The sequence below is a fragment of the Neomonachus schauinslandi genome, chromosome 12, assembly GCF_002201575.2.
Source record: "Neomonachus schauinslandi chromosome 12, ASM220157v2, whole genome shotgun sequence".
Classification (NCBI taxonomy): Eukaryota; Metazoa; Chordata; class Mammalia; order Carnivora; family Phocidae; genus Neomonachus; species Neomonachus schauinslandi.
The window spans coordinates 64,241,373-64,268,062 of record NC_058414.1 but is presented as its reverse complement, the minus strand read 5'-3'; the positions used below and the strand labels follow the sequence as shown (position 1 = coordinate 64,268,062).

The 26,690-nt window shown below is 45.7% G+C and overlaps 1 pseudogene across 1 annotated transcript; it reads left to right on the top strand.

Moving 5' to 3' along the window:
• Window positions 1-24,387: 24,387 nt before the first annotated feature.
• LOC110588985 lies at window positions 24,388-26,341 on the top strand (annotated as a pseudogene). The gene has a single exon (XR_002480853.1). The product of XR_002480853.1 is annotated as an importin subunit alpha-1-like (transcript).
• The last annotated feature ends 349 nt before the right edge of the window (window positions 26,342-26,690 follow it).

Here is a 26,690-nt window from a genome sequence, read left to right as displayed (position 1 = left end):
AGGGACACTGAACTTTCTGGGTGGAACACATTTTATATTTGGCTCTTGGCTGCTACTTCCTTTGCCTCATATTCCTTCATAATATAGAATCCACACCTCTGCCTGTCCCAGATCTGAGTGCATCTTTGACCTTTGAGGAGGTAGCATTTTTTCATACTGCTGTAGCTCAGAATTCTTCTTGCTCTGCCTCTCACTGCCCTGGAAGGGTATGTAATAAAAAAATGCCCCAGCTTAATTTGAAAGCCCAGCCTCCTAATTCATCCTGAAACATAGAAATCTGATAAGCCGGCTTCATTAAATTAAGAGCCCAATATCACTACACCACAAAGTTTGGGGAGTAGAGGAAGCATGTGCTGGTCAGGTGGGAGGTGAGGAATGGCAGAATATGCCCCCACCTCTACCCCAAACACAAACACACATGCTGTCTTAAAATAGCCAGAATTATTTTTTCTGTTTCTTCTCCACTAGATGCTCCTTCTGAAATTGTACCAAGTGGAAAAACACAAAGCCCTTCAGATTTGTCCAATTTTGTAACATTAAATTGGGATGAAGCGTGTGATGGGGGTGGGGGTCGTTTCATAATATAGTAAGTGGAACCTTTTAGCTTCAGTAAGTGAGTCTGACTCAGGAATGTAGGCGATTGTATCTCAAAAAAATCAATATTTAGATGCACAATTGCTCCCCTGGTATCGAAAGAATTAGTTGATCTACATGCTAAATGACAAGCCTCTTGATAACAGGGATTATGCGACCTGCCTTTCCAGCCAAGGCTGCTGGGGACTGTCCCTTAGGTCCCTAAGGCAGAGATAATCTAATTACAACAACAAAGACCAGGTCCATTTGAGTAGAAGGCAACTGTGGGGGGGGGGGGGGGGGGGCGGGTCGGAAGGTGATGGTGGGTGTGCAGGACCATGTTGGGTCTTGTGTTAGCAGAGAGGGGCTCATCCAGAACAAAAGCATCTAGGTAGGGAATTGCTGGGGAGTGAGGCCCAGAGGGGAAGGAGTGACTGCAGAAAGGGTGGACAGAGGTCACCTCTAAAACATGACTTAATCTCCACTTTGGCTCCACAAACACTGCCTCCCTGGCTCCCAGACTCCGGCCAGATTTGATGGAGCAAGTGAGCAAGGCTCCAGACATTCAGACACTCCGAGGCCCTCCAGCCAGTCACAGGAGAGAGAGAGGGGCCTGGGAAACACACGTGGGTCTCTGTGACCCAAGTCCTCTCCCTCCTTTGTGAATCTCACACCGCCCCCAGGACAATAGGTTCCAAGAACGAGGCCCTCCTGGCACGTCCACCTGACCATGGCAAGACAGAAAAATAAGGCCATGTACTGTACTTTTCAGGGAAATTAGCCTCTTTCACTTAGAGGACTGTCCTCTCTTCTGCGTTTCTGTCCTGCTCATGTCTTTGGTGGTAAATATTCCCTTTTTGAAAAGTTCTGACTTTTTGAGAGGATGGTGATAGTGGCTGGGAGGGTCTTTTTGCTTTGGCTTTTATTTGTTTTCAGTGCTCTTACCTGGTATGATAAGAAGAAGTTTCCATGGCTTCCAGAAGTGTTTGTCTCTGAAATTTTGTCAGGCTTTGAAAAACAAAAATCTATGAGACTGTCTTGTTAAACAGACTTCTTAGCAAAGGTTTGTTGAAATTTTACCCTCGTAGTTTCTTTTATTTTATGGAGAAAAATGGACCCAAATAATCTTTGTTCCTAGTTTCTATATCCTCTACATCTTATCGCTCCCAAGGTGGAAAGGTGCCTTCAGTAGCCTGGAATTCTAAGGCAATGAGGCATTCATTAGGTCATTAGTTTTTCCATCTTTAAAAGCAGAAGGGCCTTTTAATGTAATCAGATCACTCAGAACTTCAGTGTGTTCCACAGTGTAGACTAAAGCACAGGAGCTCTGACTTTGGTGCAAGGTGGGCTCATAGTCCTGCCTTCTAGGCCTTCTCTTCAAGTGCCCTGCCCTCACCACCTCTAGGGAGCCTGAGTCCCGCATGTGTCCCTGAGCCATGGGTGGTAGGTGTGCGCAGACAAGTCCTCTGTCAGCCTGCCCATTCCTGGCCCAGTGTAAGAGGCCCTCCTTTCCTCTCCCTGGCTTTTCATGATACAGAGAGGCTGAACTGACCCATCACTTAAAAATGAGATTTCGAACCCTAAAAAGCTGAGTGTACATGAGGCAAACCTTCCCAAGCCCAGGGCAGTGGAGATGCTGGGTGACTTAGAATGATTTGTTTGAGGGGACCTTCCTGCTTATCTAGGGGAGCATAGGTTGTGTCCAAGAAAATAGCTCAAAGGTTCTGTCGATATTGTCACTCAAAGTGGGAAATTAAGGAAAGTTGCCGGGGCAGGCGGTGGGTGATGCAGAGGAAGGGGCTTCGATTATCTACCAGCCAGTTCTGTTTTGCCAACACTAATAGTATAACCTGAAAACAAATTAGAAAAATACGTGAGGAGGCCTTAATAATGGTAAAAGATCCTGAATTTTTATTCTTCTTGCCCCCAAGCTCTCACACAAATTCCAGAGTTTCTTAGAGATGGCCACTGTATAAATACTACATCATTTTAGTACTGTTTTTATTCAAAATAATATGGTGGTAATTGTTGTGTTTTCTTTTTTGGTAAGAACAACTTGTGGGTTTGTGTTAAGGGGAAGAAATTACTAACACTTTTGGATAAAAACTTAAAGCAAAAATTTTTAGGAATACTATCTATATCTGACTTCCTTGCTAAGTTCCGAGGACTAAATCCTAGAGGAAATGACAGTTAACATCTGCTTAGCTTGAGTAAAGACTGTACTTGGAAGGCTTAACAATCTCTTTCCTTGGCTTATTGAAATGCCAAGAATTTATATCAAATTGATTTGCTTAGGCAGGCACTTGGGTTGGGTTTTTAGGAAATGCTGCTTTTGTCTGAACGTCACTGTGATTGAGTTTTGAAGGAGGTTGTGGCTGAATGAATGAGAAGGGAAGAAGCAAACGAGAGGGGTCCCCAAGTCCCACTTTTTGTCTAACTGTAATAAAATATACATGTACATTTAAAACTTAAAACTATATTTGCTATTCACCTTGATTCTAATGTCAATTATTGAAAACTTGCATCTCCACTACTCTTGGGGTACCTAGTTGGGGAGAAAAGACTAGCACAGAGAAACTGACCCCGAGCAAGACTGTGATTGCATGCTAAGTTGGGTGGTCTGTCACAACGCAGTTGATACCTTTGTGGGCCGTGGTAGTCAGGAAGGCTCTGCAGAGAAATGGGTGTTGTGATTTAATTTGATGAATGGAGAGAATCATGGACAGGAAAACACAAAAGAAGAAAGCAGAAGTAAGAAAGACAGATGTGGTTCAGTGGGACGGTTGAGCCGGATTCTGATCCCAGCAGAGGACCTTGTTTGGGACAGAGGAAAAATGAGGTTAGATGAGTAAAATGGGGCCAGGTTATGGTGGGTCTTCATATCCAAGTGAGTGGCTATTGGTATTTCTCCACTCCTTTGTCCAAGGAAGACACCACTTATCACTCATGGTGTTCCATGTCCTCCTCCACATAAGTCTCCAGGCAGCCACAGACAATTGATCAGCTTTGGTCTTCAGGATGAAATCTATTTTCTGTTCCCATCCCAGGTCTCTCTCTTCAGACTTGATATTGGAAATGGGGAGTTACTGAGTGAAGAATAGATGAATGAAGAAGACATGAGTCCCTAAACCCTGGTTACCATTGATTTCAGCCTTTTATGTTTTCAGCTGGAGCTAGGCATGATGGGGAGAACACTGGGCTAGAAATCCAGTTCGGCCACTAACTTCCCCAGTCTGTGCCTCAGTTTCCTCATCTGTAAAATGAAAGGATTGGGATGGGGAATGGGATAAGGTCTGTCCCGACACTGACTTTTTAGAATCCTATGGATGCCAGCAGGAAGGCCGCCCAGTGAGCCTTGCTCAGGCCTCCTCCAGGGAGGAGCTGGGTGGCAGTACAAACCAGGCCAGCCGTGCAGGGCAAGAGGGAGCTGAGGCTCTGGCTAACCCACCCACTAAATGAGTAGCTTCTGGATAACTGAGAGTCACTGTCATTAGACACTGTTTGTGTTAGATGATCCATATGGTGTAGAACGTGGCTTAGGCGCCTTGAGGTCTCTCAGTAGGAAGCTGATGAAAGGCCACATCTGGAAACCGATTTCTCTAAGGATCAAGGCTGGTGGAAAAACTTTGTCTATCATTGTTTGCTTCCCTCTGGAGCACCATGGCTGGTCCTCAGCTTCATGTGGTCAGTTTGGCAGATGTCCCTATCCAAAGGGACTTCACAACAAAGAAGCCTTTCTCACTAATGATGGCCCTTGCTTCCCTGGTTGCTAGCTTCTTTGGCCTCTGAGGGATGCATTTAGTAGACAGGAGACACGGCAGGACGCGGTCACAGCTCCATTCAAGAGGGCAGGAAATGTGCCCTCCTTTAGGCACAGAACAGCATGCCCTGTAGCCATGGGGCAGGTTTGAGATCATTACCCCATTTGCCATCTCAGTATCAAGAGATCAGTTCTTGGGAGCCAGCTTGCCGGCGGCTCGGGTTACACTTCCAGAATGCAGATAAGGCTGAGAGGCTTGGAGCCATGGTATTTGAATGTCTAGCTAGGCATTTTGCAGGCCTGAATTGGCTTAATTTATTAATTTGTTAGTATTCAGGGAGGAACATGGCAAGGTTCTGTGCTCACTTCTTGAAATGTACCTTTTTGCAAGCTCCGTATATGCCCATTCAGGGGCTAAATATGCGAGGCCCCATCTGAAGAATTCAACATGGCAGGAATGACATCTGTCTTTCAATTGGCTGGTTTGTAAAAAGACTCTTTGACTTGATGCTTAATAAAATAAACATTTTTTGTCAACTTTTACTTTTAAAATTCATCTTGGAAGCACATAGCTGAGGCAATAATGGGGAAAACCATGTATTCCTTACTGACATTTTGCATTTTAGGTCTGGGATGCCCAGGGGTCCCTGGCCAGAAATGAGGAATGTGATTTAAAAAGTGCTGGCCTTGTTTCTCTCCCTTTCTTGAGCTGGGTTTTGTTGCATCCATTCATCCATCCATTAATCCATTTGTCTTTCCTTCTGTCCACCTGTCTGTCCATCTATCCATCCATTTGTGTATCTATCCATCCATTTACTCATTCAGTTGTTTGGCAAACATTGCCTGAGGGCCTCCTCTGTGCTCAGGGAGGTTGAGTTTACCATGGTGAACTCAACCTCCCTGAGTTTACCATGGTGAACACGACAGACCCAACCTCCACCTTCACATCCACAAGCGCAGGGCTGGAGGGGGCCCATATCTCGGTGCGGGGGTGGGGGGAAGCTGTGTTGGTGGACACGCTTGAAGGTGTTGGGTTGCAGGCACAGCTGGTTCTCTGTAGGCAGGATGGACTCTGTGTGCACACTGCTTGCTGCACAGAGTCTCTGATCTTTAAAAAAAAAAACAAAAAAAAACCCCCAAAAAAACCAAGGAAAATTTTCTTGTGGCCAAGGAGCTTTTGACTCTATCTTCAGGGTTTGTGTATCTAAGCTGGGGCAGAGAAAGATGAACACGGTTGGAGTCGTGTTGACCCTGCTGGCTTCCAGTTGGGTGGAGAGAGGCATTGGTTGGGAGCTGCCCAGCTGGGCACTCACTCTGACCTGCCCAAGCCCAAGCTTCTCTTTCCCTCACTTGCAGATGTTAATATTTACTCTTCTTTGTTGTTGTTGTGAGGATTGTAGGAGATAGAGTGCACCAAGTACTTAGCACAGGGCCTGGCATCTTATAAGCCCCCAACAAACAGGAGCTTTCATTTTTATTTAACCTAAAAGTGAGTTGGGACAGAGCTCTTTTGCTTCCATTGAGGGTTGCTAGTGGCTGTCAGTAACTAAGATTTGGACTTTATGCATTTTACATTTCTTAGCAAAAATGGGTTTCCTTACCATGCTTTCACATAATAACAAGCAATCAAGGCAGGGTTTTAAGCAAAGTAATGATTATCTTTCACATAATAACTTACAGACAGGCCCCAATTATTCCGTAATGGACATTAGCATTATGTATGTGTGTGTGTGTGTGTCTTTCTGGGTATAAATATGCTCAGTTCTCCTTAAAATGTTACCTAAAATAGCACTGAATTATATCTGAGTAGTCAAAAGTAATATCAGTTCTGAGCACAAGGAGAGGGGGAAGGTAAGGAAGGAATAGAAGAGTTTTCTTTCATTGTAGACCCACATCTCTGGAAGAGAACAGGGAGGGGTGCCAAGAACCAGAGGAGACCCAGTGGCTGTGTCTGCCATGCAGAAGAGACGCAGGTGTGGCCTGCTTCGGGCAGAGTGGCTTACTGCTCCAGGGCCTAGTTTTCGTCCTTGCCATTGGGTAGCATTTCCCCTGAGAGGCAGACGCTCCACCCCACATGCCGGAAGTCAGCACGTAAAACCCCCTCCCCACCTGCACAAATGTCAGGGACCATATGAGATTGTCTTCATTTTGTGAGAAGCCACAAGGCCCCCTGGAGGTAGAGGAGCTGGAAAGTGAGCCTGCGTGTGGCTCCCAACTGGGCAGTGCCCTGAGCCAGCCTTCTCCCACCACCTCAGCGGTGGCCTCCTTGACCTGCTTCTTTTTCCTTTTTTCCTTGCTTTCCTACTAGTCCTCAAAACCCCTGAGAATAGTTACAGTTTTACTCTGGGTGCTTCCCACAGTGTGACTGTATTAGGTTCCCATTGCTACCATAACAAATTACCACAAAGTGGATTAAAACAGCACACATATATTATATAGTTTCCATGGGTCAGGAATCGGGACATAGCTTAGTTAGGCCTTCTGCTTGGGGTCTCACAACCCTTCAGTCAAGGTGTTGACTGAGCTATATCCTCATCTGAAGGCTTGACTAGGAAAGAACCCACTTCCAGGCTCATTCAGGTTGTTGGGCGGAATTCATTTCCTTGCAGCTGTAGGACTGAGGGACCTGGCTTCTTGCTGGCTGTCAGAAGGAGGCCATTCTCAACTCCTAGAGGCTGGCTGCAATCCCTCCACATGGCCACTGACATCATCAAGCCAGGAGAATCTCCAGCCAGTAGACTCCATTAGCAAGACAGTCTTTTATAATATAACATAGTCGTGGCAGTTACAGCCATGACCTCTGCCATATTCTGTTGGTTAGAAGCAAGTCACAGGTCCTGCCCACACTCTAAGGGAAGGGATAATATAGGTATGAACACTAGGGGTTGAAGGTCATGGAAGCCACCTTAAAGTCTGTCCACCACTGTGGACTCCATATTTTTTCATTTTTCAGAAGGTGTTTTATTTTTTATTTTTTATTTTTTAAAGATTATTTATTTATTTGACAGAGAGAGAGAGATAGTGAGAGCAGGAACACAAGCAGGAGGAGTGGGAGAGGGAGAAGCAGGCTTCCCGCGGAGCAGGGAGCCTGATGTGGGGCTCGATCCCAGGACCCTGGGATCATGACCTGAGCTGAAGGCAGTTGCTTAACCGACTGAGCCACCCAGGCGCCCCTCAGAAGGTGTTTTAATGGCAAAGAACAGTTGTAAGCTCTCAGCCGCTACCTCAAACCTAGTCCTTTCTAGATGGACTCCTCACCTATTCCTGGCTTTTCTTCTGCAGGCCCTGGTCCTCAGCCTCACTTTTCATACTTTGGCCTCTATAGACAGCCTCAGCCACCCTTCCAGCACCATCTTCCTTCTGGTCACCTGCACACAAGACCTCTGACATAACCTTCAAGTCTCCGTTTCTCCCTCAGTCCTGCAGTTACCTCCGAGTCACTACCAGTTCCTAATTGTCTCTCCAATAAATCTGCTCTCCTTTCTTTTCTGAGACCAGCTTAGTCTAACTGTTCCTTATCTTTTGTTAGAACTAGTACAGTAACCCCCAGCCAACTTCTCCGCCTCACTGTCACCCCCTCAAATTCATTCTCATGTCCCTACCACCATTTCCCTCCCACACTCTTCCTTCTAGCAAATCCAAAACATTGTTTTCCTTCTACACCAGGCATTGCTCACCCTCCTCTGTTTCTCCATAATGCTCTTCTCCCACCCAATCCCTGCCATTTTACCTGTGTGGAAAACTACTCATCCTTCAAAATCTAGCCAGGATCCAGCAAGATTTCCCTGACTACAGACAGAATAATTTACTCCCCTAATTCTGTCTTTTGATTTAATTCTGCTTATTTTTTGTTTGTGTTTTTATTTTGCTTTTGTTTTATATTCATATATCTAAATGCACTGTGCCTTGCGTTTTTGACATGTTGACTGCTCTCTGCTATCATGCTTGAAGAAAGCAAGTGTCACTGATTTGTCCTCATCTTCATAGCGTCAAGCACAGCAATCTGATGCATAATAAGCAGTAAGTATTATTGAGTGGAACTAGTACTTTCAAAATTATTTGGCCAGCTTGGGAAATTTGTCAAATCCCACATGATATAGTGACTTTCAAATTTGGTTTTAGACTTTTAACCTTCGGCATTTTAGAATTCAGTTATCTATTTGATGCAGTGTTTTTTCTACCTCCTCTCCCCTAATCTTTCCTCAGCTAGTTTTCAATGATCAATTATGATATTTAATTATTATTATGCTATATTATCAATTCAATATGTAATATAATTAATTATTATCTATTATTAATTATTATTTTCAATGATTATTCATTCTCTTCCATAGAGCTCAACAGGAATGAAGAAACCAGCTACATGTTTTTCAGTCAGGAGCTTTTATTGTTTTTCTTTCCAAACACTGTCAATCCTGTGACCACACACAGCATTCCATAAAAAAGAACACACTTTTCAAACAGGCATTCTGCTCAAAAAGCGAGCATTCAGAGTTCTCCAAGTCCTGACATTTTTCTTCCCTTCTCCAAACAAGTGGGTCCCCCCAGAAAGAAGAGTGTCTTCACCTCATTGGCTCTCCTATGATGCCATCAATTCTTGCTTCCTTGTAGCAGCAGGGCATGGTGGCCCAGAAGCACCATCTCTGTGGGAACTGCCTGGCTCCGCGGTAAGGACCAGCACCCCCGAGGGTGGAGAGGGGGCACCCGGGAGGATGGGGAGGGCACACCCCGAGGTGCTAGGCGTGGCAGCCTGGCTCAGCGTGGGTTCTGGAGCCTGACCCCTAACTTCAAATCCTAGCTCCATTATTTACACTCATGTGACCGTGAGCAAGGTATTCAGCACCTCTGTGCCTCTGTTTCCTCATCTGTAAGATGGGGCTAATACTAACCATCTTCATATGGTCATTGTGAGAGTGTAATAAAATGATGCACAATGCACATAAAACACTTAGAATGGAGTCCTTCACATCCCAACATTATAAGCATTCAACAAACATTTGCTACTATCATGACTTCAGAACTTAATTTCCACTTTTTTGAAAGGACATCAAACAAGGTTTTTCATATTTTCTGGAATTGGCTCTCCTTGGTCTCAAGATGTGAATTTTTAGAAGGGGTATCGAGATGAGAAAAAGAATCAGCTGGTCTAATATGTTTTTTCTGGAGAAAAAAAGTTTCTAATTCTGCTTTATTTTTCTGTATCTTTCATCTGCATCGTTTTTCTTGTCTAATAGAATGGGCAGTAGCTCCTGCTTCTGCTAATTCTTAAAAAAAAAAAAAAAAACTCTCCCAGAATCCTAAATGTTTTTCTGAATTAAATGCTCCTTTTTACCCTCTTATGCTAGATTATTTCTTGATTTAGAGTAGCCTCTTCAAGCATAAACTAAATCCTTCCTGCTGTAAAGGTTTGGTGTTTGTTTTGGCCTTGTTCTTCCTTGAACAATGTTAGGGAGGTCTCAATTGGTTGATTTGGGCTTCTCCTTCCATAAGGTCCCTTGTAGGGACAGCTGTGGGAAGAGGTCAGGGTTGTGGACATGTGTTCGAGTCTGAGCTGAGGTGTGGGGATGAGGACACTCTGACAGTGTGCTGTGTGGCAGGAGGAGGCATGGAGGAAGATGAAAGGATACACCAAGGAGAGTCCCTTAGAGACAGCCATGGAGCAGTGCTGGTAGGTGCATGATTGAGTGCATCGGGCCATTTTGGACACTCGCCACTCACCTCCTGTTCCCAGGAGGAAGCAGCTGGGGGAAGGGGCCTAATTCTCATGGAAGACCCGATCCACTAAGCTCGTGCTCAGTGCAGGACAGGGCACACTCATGGACTTCATCTCCCTCCTCAACCCTGAGAAATTCGTGGTATTATGCCTACTCCACAGATGAGAAAGTTGTGGCTCTTCAGAGACTGCACTACCGCTAGGGGCCAGAAATGGGTTCAAACACAGGTCAGACAGCAGAGTCTGTATTCCTGTATGATGGACTCCTTGTCACTGAAACTAAAGGTTTAAAGCTCACGTACCATTTGGTGCAGGAGACCCTCAAGCGTGGGAACATGTATACATGGCGATCCTCTTTCTGGAAGTCTTGGGACTGTCACTCTCACAGTCTACCAAGATAATTTCCTGAGTACTTGGTAGTTGTTAAAGGAGTTTAAAAAGATCTGTTAGACAACTTCTCCAAGGAAATGCCGATCAACTAAAATGATTCGAGATAAGGGTGAGCAGATGTCGACAGAGACCACCAAAGAGCCGAGAAGCCTGAGGAAATCTGGAAGGATTCTGACAAGTATGAGGAGGGGAAGGGGACAGATTCAGATTTAGGAAGCCACAGGCAGTACCAACACCTGTCACAGAGGTATAATTGTTTATGTTTCTGATCCTTTCATTTAAAGTCAGACACTCTCAAGATGTTGTATGGAAAACAACTGCTCTGGGAAAAAGGGAGAGAGAACATTCTTCGGTAGGTTTTCTTTATTCTTCACTTTCAAATAGTGAAAGGAAGAAACAGGGGGACAGGCTAACTTCACCCCTCATGGGGTGTGCGGCTTGATCCAGAAGCATGAGTCTAGGTGATGCTGTGGAAGAGGTGTGTGGAAACATCCCCCCTGCATGAGCCGCACATGGATCACACAGCAGCTTCTGGGGTGGAGGGAACATCAAGCACCCCTCAGTTGTCAGCAGAAAACAGAAAGCCTGGAAGGTCAGAATTTCCGGGCAAATCTCTCACTCTTACATTTTAAAAAGCCTATTACATTGGTTTTAGCCACTGGCTAAGTTTAGATGATCTCTATTTTATGTGGCAGCTTTGAATCATGCATATATTTCTATTTATAATGGAGTCTATTTTTAGAATGACCAAAATGACCAAAGACACTGTGTGTCCATGATGACTAAGAAGCTAAAAGCTTATAGAAGTGTTGATATTTCTGCTCTCAAATTCATGACTGAGTTACTTAGCTGCTTTATTCAGGGCTCTTAGCAAAATGAAAGGGTGTTAAAAAGAATCCATCAATGAGTCCCAGAACAAAGTTTTATCAGCAAACACAATTTTGAAGTACTAACTGTCCACAAATCAGATGACAATCATAAGTTAAACTTCAATGGGATTGTTAAAGGATGTGTCAACAGAGACACAATCTATGCTGTAATCAACTTTAGTCAACTAATTAACATGAACCACAACATTCATTCCTTCATTCAACATGTATTTGTTGCAATATTTAAAAATATTTAAAAATTTAAAAGTCCTTATAATACCTTCTCTCAAATTACATAAGCACAACCAGCATAAACTGTTGCATTGAATTTTAAATAGATTTTCAGTGTAATTTATTGGGAAACTGGGATAACTTCATGGCCAGTGTGTTGTCACCATATTACCAGCATCTAACACATATTGGGAATTCAATAAATGTGTTAAATTAAATTGAGTCTTTTTCAATTTAAGCTGTAGTCATTGTGTATTTAAATTTATGTTCACAGGCCTGCAAATACAGCCAGGAATTAATCACTTCTAAACTTTGTGTCAATGCCTTAAAAAAGCTGCAGTTAATTTCCAATTAAGAATATGAGAGAGGGGAAGCAATTTGACTAATGAGACAGGGAATCACAGCTTTTCTTTGGCTGACCAATGGATTGTGACTTTGATTGAATTGTCTCTGCTGAATTAGTCTGTGACCTGCCCAGACCAGAGTCTTACTGTCCTGGAGGACAGGCTAGTGTGGAAAGAATTAATGGGGAGAACATAAAATACCTGACCGCAAACACATTTTTAAAATATGATGGTGTTGATAGTCCTTTTTGTTAAGTTTTGGCCCTGTGTCTTCTCTTTATACTTTTTTATGTTTTGAGCACAGAAATGGCCAAGTGATGATGACTCTTCATCAAAAACTCAGATTTTGCTGGCATTATACATATAGATTGCATTGTGAGCACTTCCATCTGATTCTAAATAACATACTTTAAGAGGTTTGTTGTCAAGTTTCCAGAGGGAGGTTGGAGATGGCAGGAACCTCGTCTGTTTTAATTTGATTGACTAGTGACCTACATTCTAAATGGCATACCTCTAAAAACATAGGAAATTACACCTTCTCAGGTTATATATTACCAAGAAAACAGCTATGTTAGCAAGATATGAATAGGGACGCCGGGGTGGCTCAGTTAAGCATCTGCCTTCAGCTCAGGTTATGATCCCAGGGTCCTGGAATCGAGTCCCATCGGGCTCCTTGCTCAGCAGGGAGCCTGCTTCTCCCTCTGCCTGCCTCTGTCTCTCTGTCTCTGACAAATAAAATCTTTTAAAAAAGTGCTATAAAAAAAGAAAGATATGAATAGTTATAAATTAATTAACCATATTGAGTTGTTACTGTGTTCAGCCCGTCACTAGGCATTTTATACGTTAGATCCTCAAATGTTGAAGAAAGAGTGATGTTTGGCTGTCAAGGGGGAACAGGGATCCAGACAGAGAAAGAGAATGTGCAAAGGGACAAGGAAGTAAGGAGCAGAGATTTGGGACTCGCCTCTGAGAATTGGTGAAGAGAGAGCGAGTTCTCAGAATGGACGGGAGTTGAGGTGTGGGGGCACCATTGGCCTCGGTCTGTGTCTGCCCAGTGACGATAATACTTGCCTTTTTGTTTGTTTTAAAATGAGGATGAGCGATAATGTCTTTGAAGCCCTTGGCATCTAATAAATATGGGAAAAAATGACAGTTTTGTTAGCCTGTAAGAGGGGCAGAAGATGAATACAGCAAGAATTATGGGGTCAATTAGAGGAAGCCCTCTCTTTGGACTTACTCCTCTAAGTCCAGATCCCATATTTGCAGACCCTGTTCCCGTTAATAATTCCTGAAAGTAATAGTGGGAATCCATTATGGAAGTCCACTACAGGAGTCCAAGTGGAAATCATGCATTTGCTTATGATATTCATGCAGGCTCACTCAGCCATTTCAAATGGGAGGTTTCCTGCCCTTAAAAGGGGACAGACAGTTTAGGAAACACTGCTGGGGACAATGTGAGAGGTATCAGGCATGATTTGCATCATGGGAAGATCACTTCTGCTTCTTTGCTCCTTCATTGAACAGCAGGGTTGCTATAAGCAGAAGTGTGGTGGGGAGGACCAGGCAGGCCCACAAGTCTTATGGGACTCGGGTGGCTGCCACATCCTCAGATGAAGGGAAAAGGATGGTGGTAGAATTTTGGGTTGGTTTAGAGTTAGGAATAGACACTAGGAAAAGACATAATGTATCTTTTTTTTTTTTTAGTCTGTTTCATTCAGTCAAATCTGTATGAGTTTTTCTTGATTCTGTAGAAACATCCTGAAGTGAATCCCATCTGTCTGTCTTGCTTGTTGGGGTTGGAGAGCATTTTCTATCCTCTCGGGTGTCTGTGGGTGTTTTCCTGGGAATGCTGGGAGAGACTGTCCGAGTGTGCTAACCAACTGTCATTTCGCTCCCCAGCCTCTTCTAGCCCCTTCACTCCTCTTGCATCCTTTGGCTGAGAGTGATGTCCAGAGTAGATGTGCCGTGGAATCAACCCGGGAGGATGACCACACAGCTCAGAGCTCAAGCCAGCGTTGGCAGAGGCGCCTCCTGATTGTAACCCTATCCGCTTTCCCCTCAGGAAGCCTAAAGCTTTGACCCAAGGAGTCAACCACCTCTGGGCTGTGGCCGTTCCTAGGTGATCCCTTATTTGTGCATGGCATTCGAGACCTCCAGATGCTTCTGGCCTGCTCTTGTGAGGACTAATCACGGACAGGAGGGGAGGGTGGGCCATGATGGATAGGATAGGTAGCTAAGGGTCAGTGGGGCTTTCCATTCCAAATGTATCTTTGTTTTCCCTGAGACTAAAAGGATAAATGCCCTTCAGGTAAACACTAAAATACTTACTATCCAATTCATGTTCTTTTGACTTTCTTCATGCATAGAAAAAGATATTTCTTCTTTTCTTTCTTTCTTGCTGCTCCCCCTACCCCCATCCTATTCATTACCCCCTGCTTCTCCTTCTCCCTCTCTCATTCTCTCCTGTTTTGTTATCTGATTTCTCCCCTTTTAAAGAAACAGGATAACTTTGTTGGATGGCTGAAGAATGTGCCCCCCCCCCCAATGTGTTTCCCGTCCCCACACTCCTGGCTCCTTGACCTGGACTCCATTCATTTGGGCACCATTTGCAGCTGAGAGAAAACGTGGAGTAATCCTCAAGTACTTAACCTTGATCCACCTGTAACAACGGCCGCACTTGTGAAGAGGCCTGAAGAGATCTGGCCAGCAGATAGGGCCCCCACCGGGCTTCAAGTCCGTACAAGCACACCGCGCTTCGAGTGACTTCTCCCTGGGAACAGAGAGGGCCCCAAAATGGAAGCAAAGCTCCATCATCTTCTGCCTCCTTTTGAAAACAGTCCAAATCTCAACAGGCAAGTGAAACCGGGTAGTTTCGGTTCCTCGTTTCCCACCTTTGGCAGCTACCCCTGCACATTGGCTTGTTGCTTTCACACAGAATCGGTGCTTTTCTCACTCAGGGAAAGGCCCTGGTGTTTTAGGCCTTGTGTGGATTTTGTTCTGACATGGACTCTGCTCTTCCATGTGGCTGCTCAGCTACAAACAAGGGGGGTTTGAGAGGGTAAATGATGCCCGTCACCCCCCTGCGCTCCCTTCCTGGGGCCCAGCTCAGAGCCCTCCTCCTGGCCTGGTTCTTGAGTTTGTAAAAGTAGCCCTGTCACTTGCCACTACGTGATCATGGGCCCAGCACTCCAACTGCTCTGGGCCCCTGCTGGAGTCTCTAGGTCCAGCACCCAATCCCACAGAACCAGAGAACTGGTGACCAGCTCAGCCCAAGGGAGAGCCAGGTTGGCCAGGAAACCTAGCTGGGCCATGCCGTCTGCAGAGGGCATCTGGCCCAGGGGCCACCTGGAGGGAGGCTGAGAGGCATCCACAGAGCACTCTGCCAAAGGTGGGACCCGCCCAGCCGGGACCTTTCTCTAAGCAGGGTGCAGAGGATAGCTCTGAAAAAGAAACCGCCGACTTCCAGATTATATGGAAGCCTTTCATTTTTCAAGTCCAGAGCTAGTTCTTTTTGGCAGAAGGTGAGGCCAGATGGCAAAAGCAGATCCTGGACTTTAAGGAAAGCCAGGTGGGCCTAGAGAAAATCAAGCCGAGAGTGTTAATGGGGACACAAAGTAGTGGTTCTCAAAGAGGTAGACTATGAGCAAACTGCCCTTGCTCAGGTCTTTTGGAAGGGCTTGGCAGGCACTGTCCAAGTCCCCGTGAAAGAGGAAAAGCATCTCTCCCGTGACGGCGCAGATGAAACGGGGCAAGCGTCCTTGTATAAAAAGATCCGCGCACGCCCGCGTTTGAACACTACGGTCAGTTCTGTGGGGCACTTGTGTTTGAGAGCATGAAATCTGTTCCAGGGCAACTGAAATACCAGCGGATAATATGAGCAGAGCCGTTTTGTCCACAAGAGACACCAGGCAAAGCAGGAAACGCCCCCGGCGGAAATGTGGGGGAGGGCGAGCCAGGCGCGCGCATGCACGCACCTCACGGCGGCGCGCTCCGCCTGTTGGCGCACGGCCCCAGCGCGTCAGGCAACCTGGGCCCGCTGTCAGAGAACCCTTCCGCCACTTCACGCTGACTTCACAAGCTGCAGCCCTGCGGAGAGCCGATGGCAAGTCCCCTTCAAAGACAAGCCTCGTATTTATTATGGTATTTCTGTATCGCGGCCCCGTGGCGAGGGCAGCCGAGCTCAGCGCTGAGCTCTGATACCATCACAGGCAAGGCAGGACCCTGCGGGCAGCTCACAGGGTCGTGGATGTAGCTCCAAGTTTAGGAATCAAAGAACATTGCAACTACACATTTAAAATACCTCTTCTCTGAAAACTCACCCAGCAAGATTTCACCTTGCCATAGGTAAGACGGTTAGCGGCAGGTTCTGGATCTGGGACTGCTGGGCACCAGGCCAGACATCAGGGGAAGCACTTGGCACACATCACTGCTCATCGTCACAACAGCCCCTGAAAGACAGACATCAGCACGCCCATTTACAGCTCAGCAGACTGAGGCTCACAGGGACAAAGTGACAAAACAAGCCCAGGGCCACGTGGCAACTAGGCTGCGGAGGCGGGAGTCAGACTCTTCTCCCCCCTTGGGGTGCGCACTGAGAAGACATGGCTTGGGCCAGTTGCTTTTTGTCTTCACTGGTTTGCTACCAGCTTATGAATACACCTTCCTTCCCATAGAGCTGCTCCCAGCGTCCCAGGCCCCAGGCTGGTTCCCTTGGGGCCCTTTCCTCCTCTCCCTAACCTCAGGACATTTGTTCCAGTCTACCTAAACTCAGTTTCCTCCTCTTTAAAACCGGCAACGTTGGCCTACCTGCAGGAGGAAACTGGTGTAAAGCTCAAACGAGAACACAGTTTTGCTTGCACATTGTGAACTTTTCTAGGTGTGTTAAAGAAAACAAACAAAACCAGCTTCCTGAGTATTGCTCCACAAACCAGCAAACGGGGAAGGGCCCATCTTTCTCCTTACACCCGTGCACACACACCAAGCTGAGTGCTTCCCTTTTGAGTTGAACTTTCTTCCTCTCAGAATCATCCTTGATGCTTATTTAAGTCTGACCTTGCCCACATGAATGTTGGGGAGACAAAGACACATATAAAATAAGTGTTATGAAGAGGAATAAAGCAGGGTAAGGAGGCGGAGGGTAAAGGAGGTGCTGGTTCATGCAGAGTGGCCCAGAAAGAAGACCTTTCTGAAGAGGTGCTGCCTGGGCTAAGACGCCATGAAGTGAAGGAATCAGCCATGTGCCATGTTGTTTTCTGGGGGAGAGTGTCAGGCAGAGGGAAGAGCAAGTTCTGGGTGCTGTGAGGATTAAATAAGATTGTGCATACAAAACTTGACGGGTAGCAAGCTCCTGATAACAGGAGATTTACTGAACTAGAAATCTAGCTCAACACAGAACAAGGATGTATTTTTGAATAAAAGTTTATGTGTGGGGTCCATTAAGGTGGAATAGCACACAGATGCATTTTTCTCATTACTTCCTCTTCAGATGGCATGTCTACGTATCTATATAGTTGATTCAGTGTCACAATTTCATTCTTGTCTCTGGGCTGCTGCTAAGTCTACCTAGTTCTTCTAGAACATACCCACCGTTTTCAGGTATGTTCAGAACATCTTTGAAACATTTGGGGCCACCTTTAGTCTTGGCCTTCAACCCTTGGCTAAGGAAGTAATGTTGTCAACCAAAGTTCCCCACTTGAAGATGATCCATATATTTAATTTTTATCCCAGCCTATCCATTGGTTCTATGTGGCCATTCTATTGCGAGTCACAAATTGAGTTTGTATGGATCGCAGAAAGCCTTTTAGAGAGAGCAGTGGGCAGACTTGTGGGCGGGGAAGGGAGGCTTGGCCTGTGATGAGTCTGACTTTGAATCTACCCTCTTCTCCACTCACCCTCTCCCTTCTCTTCACCCCCATTCCATGAGCGCTAGAGGTGAAATGCAAGTGGATTCTCTCTGTAGTAGGTATTTCAAGAAGCAGGATGAATAGCCAAGGACCTAAAGTCAGAGAATCAAAAGGACATAACCTTTTCCTTTGGGTTATCATAGACAATAGATAATGAAAAAGGACCAGAAACCTCTACACCTCTCCCTTCCCTCCCCACCAACACACACCTGTGAGAAAATCCTGTTGGTTTACTCCCTCACCAAACGTCCATGGTCCATGGGTCAGACCAAGTGTTTCATTGTGACTGCTGGGGGCACTGGTCACAACCATGGGAAAGCAGCTGGGCAGAAGAGTGAGGCCTTGAGCTGAGAACCTGCTGGGGAGGACAGTACCTTCCCCCCATCTCCACCCTACACCCCTGGAGTATGGGAGAGTGGATCTCCCTTGGGAGATGTTAACAGCCACGACCCAGCCCAGCAAGGTGGAAGTTTAATTTCATTAGATTGCTCCCCAAAGAGAAATTCTGGTGCCTGGGGCAAGATAGCATTTGTCATTTTGACACCTTTCCATTGCTTGTCAAATCTTAACAGCCCTCCTGGGCCTCTTCACATGTCCCCCTACTTCGAGGTGGCCTTGCCTCTGGTGGGAGTCTCATGGCTGGAAGTTGTTAGGAAGTATTGTACAAGCAGCTCAGGTCCCATTTCTGGAAAATGCATGTTATTCCATTAGGGAGTGTAATGAGAAGAACACAGACAGTGTCATGTATATGAGTTTAAATCTCAGCTTCTCGCCCTTCATCTGTTTGGGCCTCAGTTTACCAATTCCATACTGGAGTATAAAATGGAGAATGTCATAACTAACCCTTAGCGTTGTCCTGAGGATAGAAGCATAAGTCAGAGTTCTGCACAGGGTCGCTGTCAGTCTTTTTGAGATTCCAGTTTCTCTGCTGGTCCAGTTTCTCTGCTTATCTGTTTCAGCAGATGGAAACCCTCCTTTAAAGAAGGCAGTAAGCCCAAGGTGCTATGCAGGGAAACAGCCCCTTCCATCTCAGGAGAGATTGAGCCTTGCTCCAAAGGACTGGGTGGCAAGGGCCCCAGGAACATGGTTTGTGGCTTCCCAGGGGATCCCGGGAAGCCTTGCCAAATTTAGCCATGAAACACAAAACAAAACAAAAAGGAAAATATTGGGGACATATTTGAAATTCAAATTTAACTGTGCATCCTGTGTTTGATTTAGTGGTTCTAATCCCAGAGGCTCTGATAGCCTCACATTTGGCCTTTTGTGGTCTGTACACTAGTGTTTGTCTTCTTCCTCATCCTAAGCAACGGCAATAAAAATCCATTCTGGAAGAACTTCATAACACAGCATGTCTTGGTGCCAAGTCCGGCTTCGTTCCTGCCCAGCCGCGGGCTCAGGGGCACAGTCCTAACCTCTCTGAATCTCCATCTCCTTATTTAAACTCCCGGCCTGCCTACTGAGCAGAGTTCTTAGAGCAGCAAACGAGATGTGAGGCCTGATGCTTTTCATCACGTGGGTTGAGGCATTCGTTATGCATCGACATTCTCTGGGCATGAGCACACACAGTCTTCCTCCATTTGTGGAGAGCCAGGACATCTGAGGCACAAGGGGAAAATTTGCAAAGTCAAGACAGATCACAAGGATGAATTCTAATCCAGATAGCAAGGCTGTCATACGAAGGTTAATTAGATTGGCCCGACAGCAAGCTTACTTTTATGATGCTATGTTGGTTGTCATTGCATTTAGGAGGGCGTCAGACACGCCGTGGGGTCCACATAACGTATTTGATGAACGGATGAATGAATACATGAGTAAGGGATGTCACTCCATTCCCTGTTTCCTTCTCAGTGCTTGCGAAGTCATTCAGCATTATTTTTGTCTTGCCAGGAGTTTTCTGGCATAGGAACTGAGCTTAAAGATGGCTTACTCTACCAGCTCACTCTGGTTTGTCATGCTTCTCACCTGGCATGTGCCCAGGCAGTTCTCTTGGTGGCCTGGGTCCCAAGTCCTCAGCCTGTGCAAGTCAGAGGGCACTGATGAGCCGAAACCAGCACTGGCATCCCACCTGCCCATGCCTTTTCTCTCTCTGGTGACCCCCCTTCCATATCTGTCCGCTTGGCTTGAGAGCTGGCTCCAATATGAGGACACAAGAGCACTTAGCAAATTGTAAAACTTTTAAGGAAAGCCCATTCTTAGTCCTCATTTCCAGGTTACCTCACAGACTAAATGAGCCTTCCAGATCCAGCCTTGTGGAGAGGGGCAATGGTCAATTCTTCCTTTTCTCTTCCAGCTAATAAAGGGACAGCATTTCCCTTTACTCTCCTCTTGTGCCCCCTGAAAAGTTGTATGTCACCCCCCGCTTCAGATTTCCTGACTTCCTTGAACACGTTTTTCTGATTTCTTTGTCGTCCTCCCTGGGAACGAGTCTGTTTTACAATTTCTCAGCCACTTTGGTGTGTGTCTCCATTCCTGTAAAGCCTGGGGTTTACTCACTGGACTGCCTTCCACCTTCTACATCTTCTTTTGGTGAATGATAACAATGCAAGAGCTTTGGGGAATTTTTTTCCTGCAAGAACACCTGGCTGTCTCTGGGCCCCTATTTGACCCTTGATCTCCTTTCTGTGCAGGCTTTTCAATGAATCCCTTAAGCCTGTTGAAAATCCCCTTTCTTAAAATCCATTTTCTTAATTTGACCACTTTTCCTTCTTTACTGATAGCTCTAACCCCAATCAGTTGAGCATGCTGGTCCCAAGGCACACTTTTGTTTTTATATTCTTGTCATCCAAACCCCTACCCCCTGCATGAAAAGCCTCAAATTAGAAGAAACACAAGGCTTTCCTTTCCACAAGCTTGAGAATGGTTTCACTCTGGCTACTTTTTAAGGAACTAGCCATGGAAAGTCCATTTGCTTTTGGTTGCTATAAACCTCTCGCGTGTGGGGGCAGACTTTCGAGTTCAAGGAAATCCACAGCATCATTTGTCAAATGATTTAATTTTATTCCTAAAAGTCACAAGTAGCCCAAGAGATGATGCCCCTGCATTTTAGATTTTTAGGTTTTAATCAGGAGGACAAGCTTTTTTTTTTAAAGATTTTATTTATTTATTTGACAGAGAGAGACACAGCGAGAGAGGGAACACAAGCAGGGGGAGTGGGAGAGGGAGAAGCAGGCTTCCCGCCGAGCAGGGTGCCTGATGCAGGGCTCGATCCCAGGACCCTGGGATCATGACCCGAGCTGAAGGCAGCCGCTTAACCACTGAGCCACCCAGGTGCCCCAGGAGGACAGGCTTTAAACAGATTGCTGTCTTCCTTAAAGAAAAGCAGACACAAACAGCAACCCAAATGGCTCCAGCTTGGTGAAAATTGCAATTTCATACTTCAACAGTTTCCGTCTTTGACAACAGAGTGAGCTGCCTGCCTGTGACCCCCCCCCCCCCATTCTCCCTGTCCCCTTCTCACCCACACCCAATACCGTATGTTCACATGAGATGCCCATAAAATGGTGCTGACACTGGGCGGCCGAAGCTCGTACACCAATCTGCTCTTCATGCATCCAACACTTGGCTTTCTCAGGATGCGTCACTTTACTTAAACCCCTGGCCTCTGGGATGCCAGGAGCCAGGAGGCTCTCCAGATGGAAGTCTTATTCTGAAAGCTATGCACATTTCACATGCAGCAATGCCTGGAAAGTTTACAGAGGACTTGTCCTCACTGGAAGAAATCGATTTGGAAAGCACAGAGCAATCCATACTTTGAGAGGCAAATCCCACCTGCATTTACATAATGCTCCATCACTCTGGAACCAGGGCGGCTGATTGCCAGGTTGGCACGTGGAGGACAAGTGAGTTAAGCTGAGGCCATTGCCCGATATTTTTCATCAATACCAACACCATCTCAGGGATTTTAGTTCATTGAGTTTTTCCCATTTGGGTAAAATAGTCACAATGGAATTTGAGGGGATAATAAATCTACATTAAATTTTTCCGCAAATTTTTCAAAATGAACTATGTTGTCTATTTCTTATGCAGTTTTCTGCTGCTCATTTAGGAAAATCAAGATTGCACTGAATAAGTCTTTTCACTATTCTCCCTCCCCCCATCTCCCCTCACATCCTTCCCTTCCGTAAACTGCTCTTGCTTCACAAGTTAGGTATTTGAGATCACTTTATCACATTCCAGACACAAGAGTATTATTAAGTAGCCTGTCCATCAGGATATTGGATATAAGCTTACAGTATGAGAATACCTACTGCTCCCCGTGGATGTCTATAACTCCCCTCGCCCCCAAGGATTCCATGTGCATCTTTGTTTATACTGCACCTCATTCCTTCTAACTACACGGAGGTGGTATGTGGTGGCCGGGTATTTCTCCTGATTTTCCGAGTCAGGAGACAGGATGCAGAAGGATTAGGTATTTTATCTAATATCATCCAGGAAGTTGATGGCACACGCTCTTATGGGTGCTGATGTTCTGTTTGGTGTGACACAAATAAGAACTTTGGCGAATGTGCTCTTTCCTTTGCTGGGCACACCTTAAGCGAGTGTGCTGCACTGCACATAAAGGAACACACTCTAAGCAGCATGTGTGCCCTGCATGGGGCACAGACAGACCTGGCGTCTAGCCCGAGTGTGCCACCACCAAACTGTATGGCTTTGGGCAAAGACTTTTTTTTTTAAAGATTTAAAAAAATTTATTAGAGCAAGAGAGAACACAAGCAGGTGGGAGAGGGAGAAGCAGACTCCCCGCTGAGCAGGGAGCCCGATGTGGGGCTCGATCCCAGGACCCTGAGATCATGACCTGAGCCGAAGGCAGTTAAGTTGGATGCTTAACTGACTGAGCCACCCAGGAGTCGCTGTGCAAAGTCTCTGAAGCTCTCTGGCCCAAGTACCCTCCTCCTCCTCCTCCCCGTCCCCCACTCTTCCTTTTTTTTTTTTTAAAGATGTAATTATTCATTTGAGACAGAGAGAGAGTAAGAGAGAAATAGAGTACACGAGCACAGGGTGCAGGGAGGGGCAGAGGAAGAGGGAGAGAGAATCTCAAGCACAACTTAGGGTCTCAATCTCATGACTCTGAGATCATGACCTGAGCCAAAATCAAGAGTTAGATGCTTAACCGACTGAGCCACCCAGACGCCCTCAAGTGTCCTCTTCTATAAAGTAAGAGACTTGAAGACAAATGGCCTCCACCATTGTTTTCAGCTTGCGCCATTTACTTTCTTATGATTGATGTGTGACAGTCAGAGGTTAAGTGGATTCTGAGAAAGATGACTGAATATCCACTTTGCTGGGGACCATGCCTATTTACACATGACATCCCAGGGCCATTATTTATTTATTTATTTTTAACGATTTTATTTATTTATTTGACAGAGAGAGACATAGCGAGAGAGGGAACACAAGCAGGGGGAGTGGGAGAGGGAGAAGCAGGCCTCCCTCCGAGCAGGGAGTCCGATGAGGGGCTCTGTCCCAGGACCCTGGGATCATGACCTGAGCCGAAGGCAGACGCATAATGACTGAGCCACCCAGGCCCCCCTCCCAGGGCCATTTTTTAAAAATTTTTTTTATTGTTGTGTTAATCCCCATACATTACGTCTTAGTTTTAGATGTAGTGTTCCATGATTCATTTTTTGTGCATAACACCCAGTGCTCCATGCAGAACGTGCCCTCCTCAATACCCATCACCAGGCTAACCCATCCTCCCACCCCCTCCCCTCTAGAACCCTCAGTTTGTTTTTCAGAGTCCGTTGTCTCTCATGGTTTGTCTACCCCTCCGATTTCCCCCCTTCATTCTTCCCCTCCTGCTATCTTCTTCTTTTTTTTTTTTCCTTAACATATATTGCATTATTTGTTTCAGAGGTACAGATCTGAGATTCAACAGTCTTGCACAATTCACAGTGCTTACCAGAGCACATACCCTCCCCAGTGTCTATCACCCAGTCACCCCATCCCTCCCACCCCAACCCCCACTCCGGCAACCCTCAGTTTGTTTCCCAGGGCCATTATTAATAGTACCTCCTTTCATTCTCAAAAATGTCCCAGTTTGAACAATAGTTCAAATAAAATACAGTAGACAGACCTGCACTTTTAGGATAGTATCAGCAGAACTGCTGAAGCTGTCATTTGGGCTGCTGGCCTTTCCACAGCACCATGTTCTATGGTCCACCCTTCGGAACAGTTAAAAAGGAATGTGGTGTGGGGCACCGCGGGGGTAGAGGGGGGCTCAGTCAGTTAAGCATCCAACTCTCGATTTCGCCTCAGGTCACTATCTCAGGGTCTAAAGTTTGGGTCTGTGCTGGGCTCCGCGCTGGGTGTGGAGCCTACTTAACAGAAAGAAGGAATCTGCTGTGTCAAATCTATAATTGAAAGAGAAATCTATGTCATTTACTCAACAGTGTTTATTGAGTATCTATTAGGTTGTTGGGTATATTGAAATATACATTGGTAGAGATGCATGTTTTGCGCTCCCTGCTCCTGGCAAGCAGGGGCTTCGTGGGTTGACTCTTGATTTTTGCCACTTGGAGTGAGAATAACTTGATCTCTTTATAAATGGAAGTTGGTGCCATGAAGTGGGCAATTTGCTTTGTTAAAAAACCTACTAGAGACACCGTCTTTGGGGTGATCCGTGGTGGACGTTTTGAGGGCAGCTGACCTGCAGCCTGCGCGCCCCGGACCGCCTTCTGTGGAAGCCTGAGCCGGCCGTGTAGCTTTCTCCCTTTGTCTCATAACCATGTCCATCAACGAGAATGCTAATTCACCAGCTGCCCGCCTTAACAGATTCAAGAACAAGGGGAAAGACAGTACAGAAATGAGGCGGCGCCGAATAGAAGTTAATGTGGAGCTGAGGAAAGCTAAGAAGGATGACCAGATGCTGAAAAGGAGAAACGTAAGCTCGTTTCCTGATGATGCTACCTCTCCACTACAGGAAAACCGCAACAACCAGGGCACTGTAAATTGGTCCGTTGATGACATTGTCAAAGGCATAAATAGCAACAATTTGGAAAGCCAGCTCCAGGCTACTCAAGCTGCTAGGAAACTGCTTTCTAGGGAAAAACAGCCCCCCATAGACAACATAATTCGGGCTGGTTTGATTCCAAAGTTTGTGTCCTTCTTGGGCAGAACTGATTGTAGTCCCATTCAGTTTGAATCTGCTTGGGCTCTCACTAACATTGCTTCTGGGACGTCAGAACAGACCAAGGCTGTGGTAGATGGAGGTGCTATCCCAGCATTCATTTCTCTGTTGGCATCTTCCCATGCCCACATCAGTGAACAAGCTGTATGGGCTCTAGGAAACATTGCAGGTGATGGTTCAGTTTTTCGAGACTTGGTTATTTAGTATGGTGCAGTTGACCCACTGTTGGCTCTCCTTGCAGTTCCTGATATGTCATCTTTAGCATGTGGTTACTTACGTAACCTTACTTGGACACTTTCAAACCTTTGTCGCAACAAGAATCCTGCACCCCCATTAGATGCTGTTGAGCAGATTCTTCCTACTTTAGTTCATCTCCTGCATCATGATGATCCAGAAGTACTGGCAGATACCTGCTGGGCCATTTCCTACCTTACTGATGGTCCAAATGAACGGATTGAAATGGTTGTGAAAACAGGAGTTGTGCCCCAGCTTGTGAAGCTTCTAGGAGCTACTGAATTGCCCATTGTGACTCCTGCGCTAAGAGCCATAGGAAATATTGTCACTGGGACAGATGAACAGACTCAGGTTGTAATAGATGCAGGAGCACTTGCTGTTTTTCCCAGCCTCCTAACGAACCCCAAAACTAATATTCAGAAGGAAGCTACGTGGACAATGTCAAACATCACAGCTGGTCGCCAGGACCAGATACAGCAAGTTGTGAATCATGGATTAGTCCCATTCCTCGTTGGTGTTCTCTCTAAGGCAGACTTTAAGACACAAAAGGAAGCTGTCTGGGCTGTGACCAACTATACAAGTGGTGGGACAGTTGAACAGATTGTATACCTAGTTCATTGTGGCATAATAGAACCATTGATGAACCTCTTAACTGCAAAAGACACCAAAATTATTCTGGTTATTCTGGATGCCATTTCAAACATCTTTCAGGCTGCTGAGAAACTAGGTGAAACTGAGAAACTTAGTATAATGATTGAAGAATGTGGAGGTTTGGACAAAATTGAAGCTCTACAAAACCATGAAAATGAGTCTGTGTACAAAGCTTCATTAAACTTGATTGAGAAGTATTTCTCTGTAGAGGAAGAGGAAGATCAGAATGTTGTGCCAGAAACTACCTCTGAAGGCTATACATTCCAAGTTCAGGATGGCACTCCCGGGACTTTTAACTTTTAGATTGTACAGCTGAGGCAGAAAGTTGTTTGTTGTGTACTCTGTTTGGTAGAAGTTTGTCTTACTGTTTCTCTACTAAGAACTCTTTTTAAATGTGTTTTGTTATTGTAGCACTTTTTACAAGGAAACTCTACTTGACCAGTTCCAAACTGTACAACCTGTATGAAGCTCCTCCTCTCAGTGGGTTTCTTATTTCTATGTGGAATCTCCTCTCTTGCAGTGTCCTGTAAATAAAGATTAAATTCCACTCTTTTCTTTAAAAAACAAAAAACAAAAAACAAACAAACAAACAAAACCCTACTAGACAGGAGTTTTCTTTAATCTTCAAGGAGAGGAGATTTTGGTCCATCTTTGGACAGACTCTCTCCTCTGCAGGGTCATATTATTTTGATTTTCCCCAAATGACTACATGGTACTGTGTGGGTGAGGCAGTAATCTCACTGAGCCTTAACTGAGGACTGCAACATATGGAAATGTCATCCACTCCAGTCCTAGACGGTGGGTGTTTAAGTCTTTCTTTTGACCATGGAACATTAGTACAAACCACTCAAATGACTGCGAGCAAGTGGCCTGTGGCAACCATGCCACCTTCCATT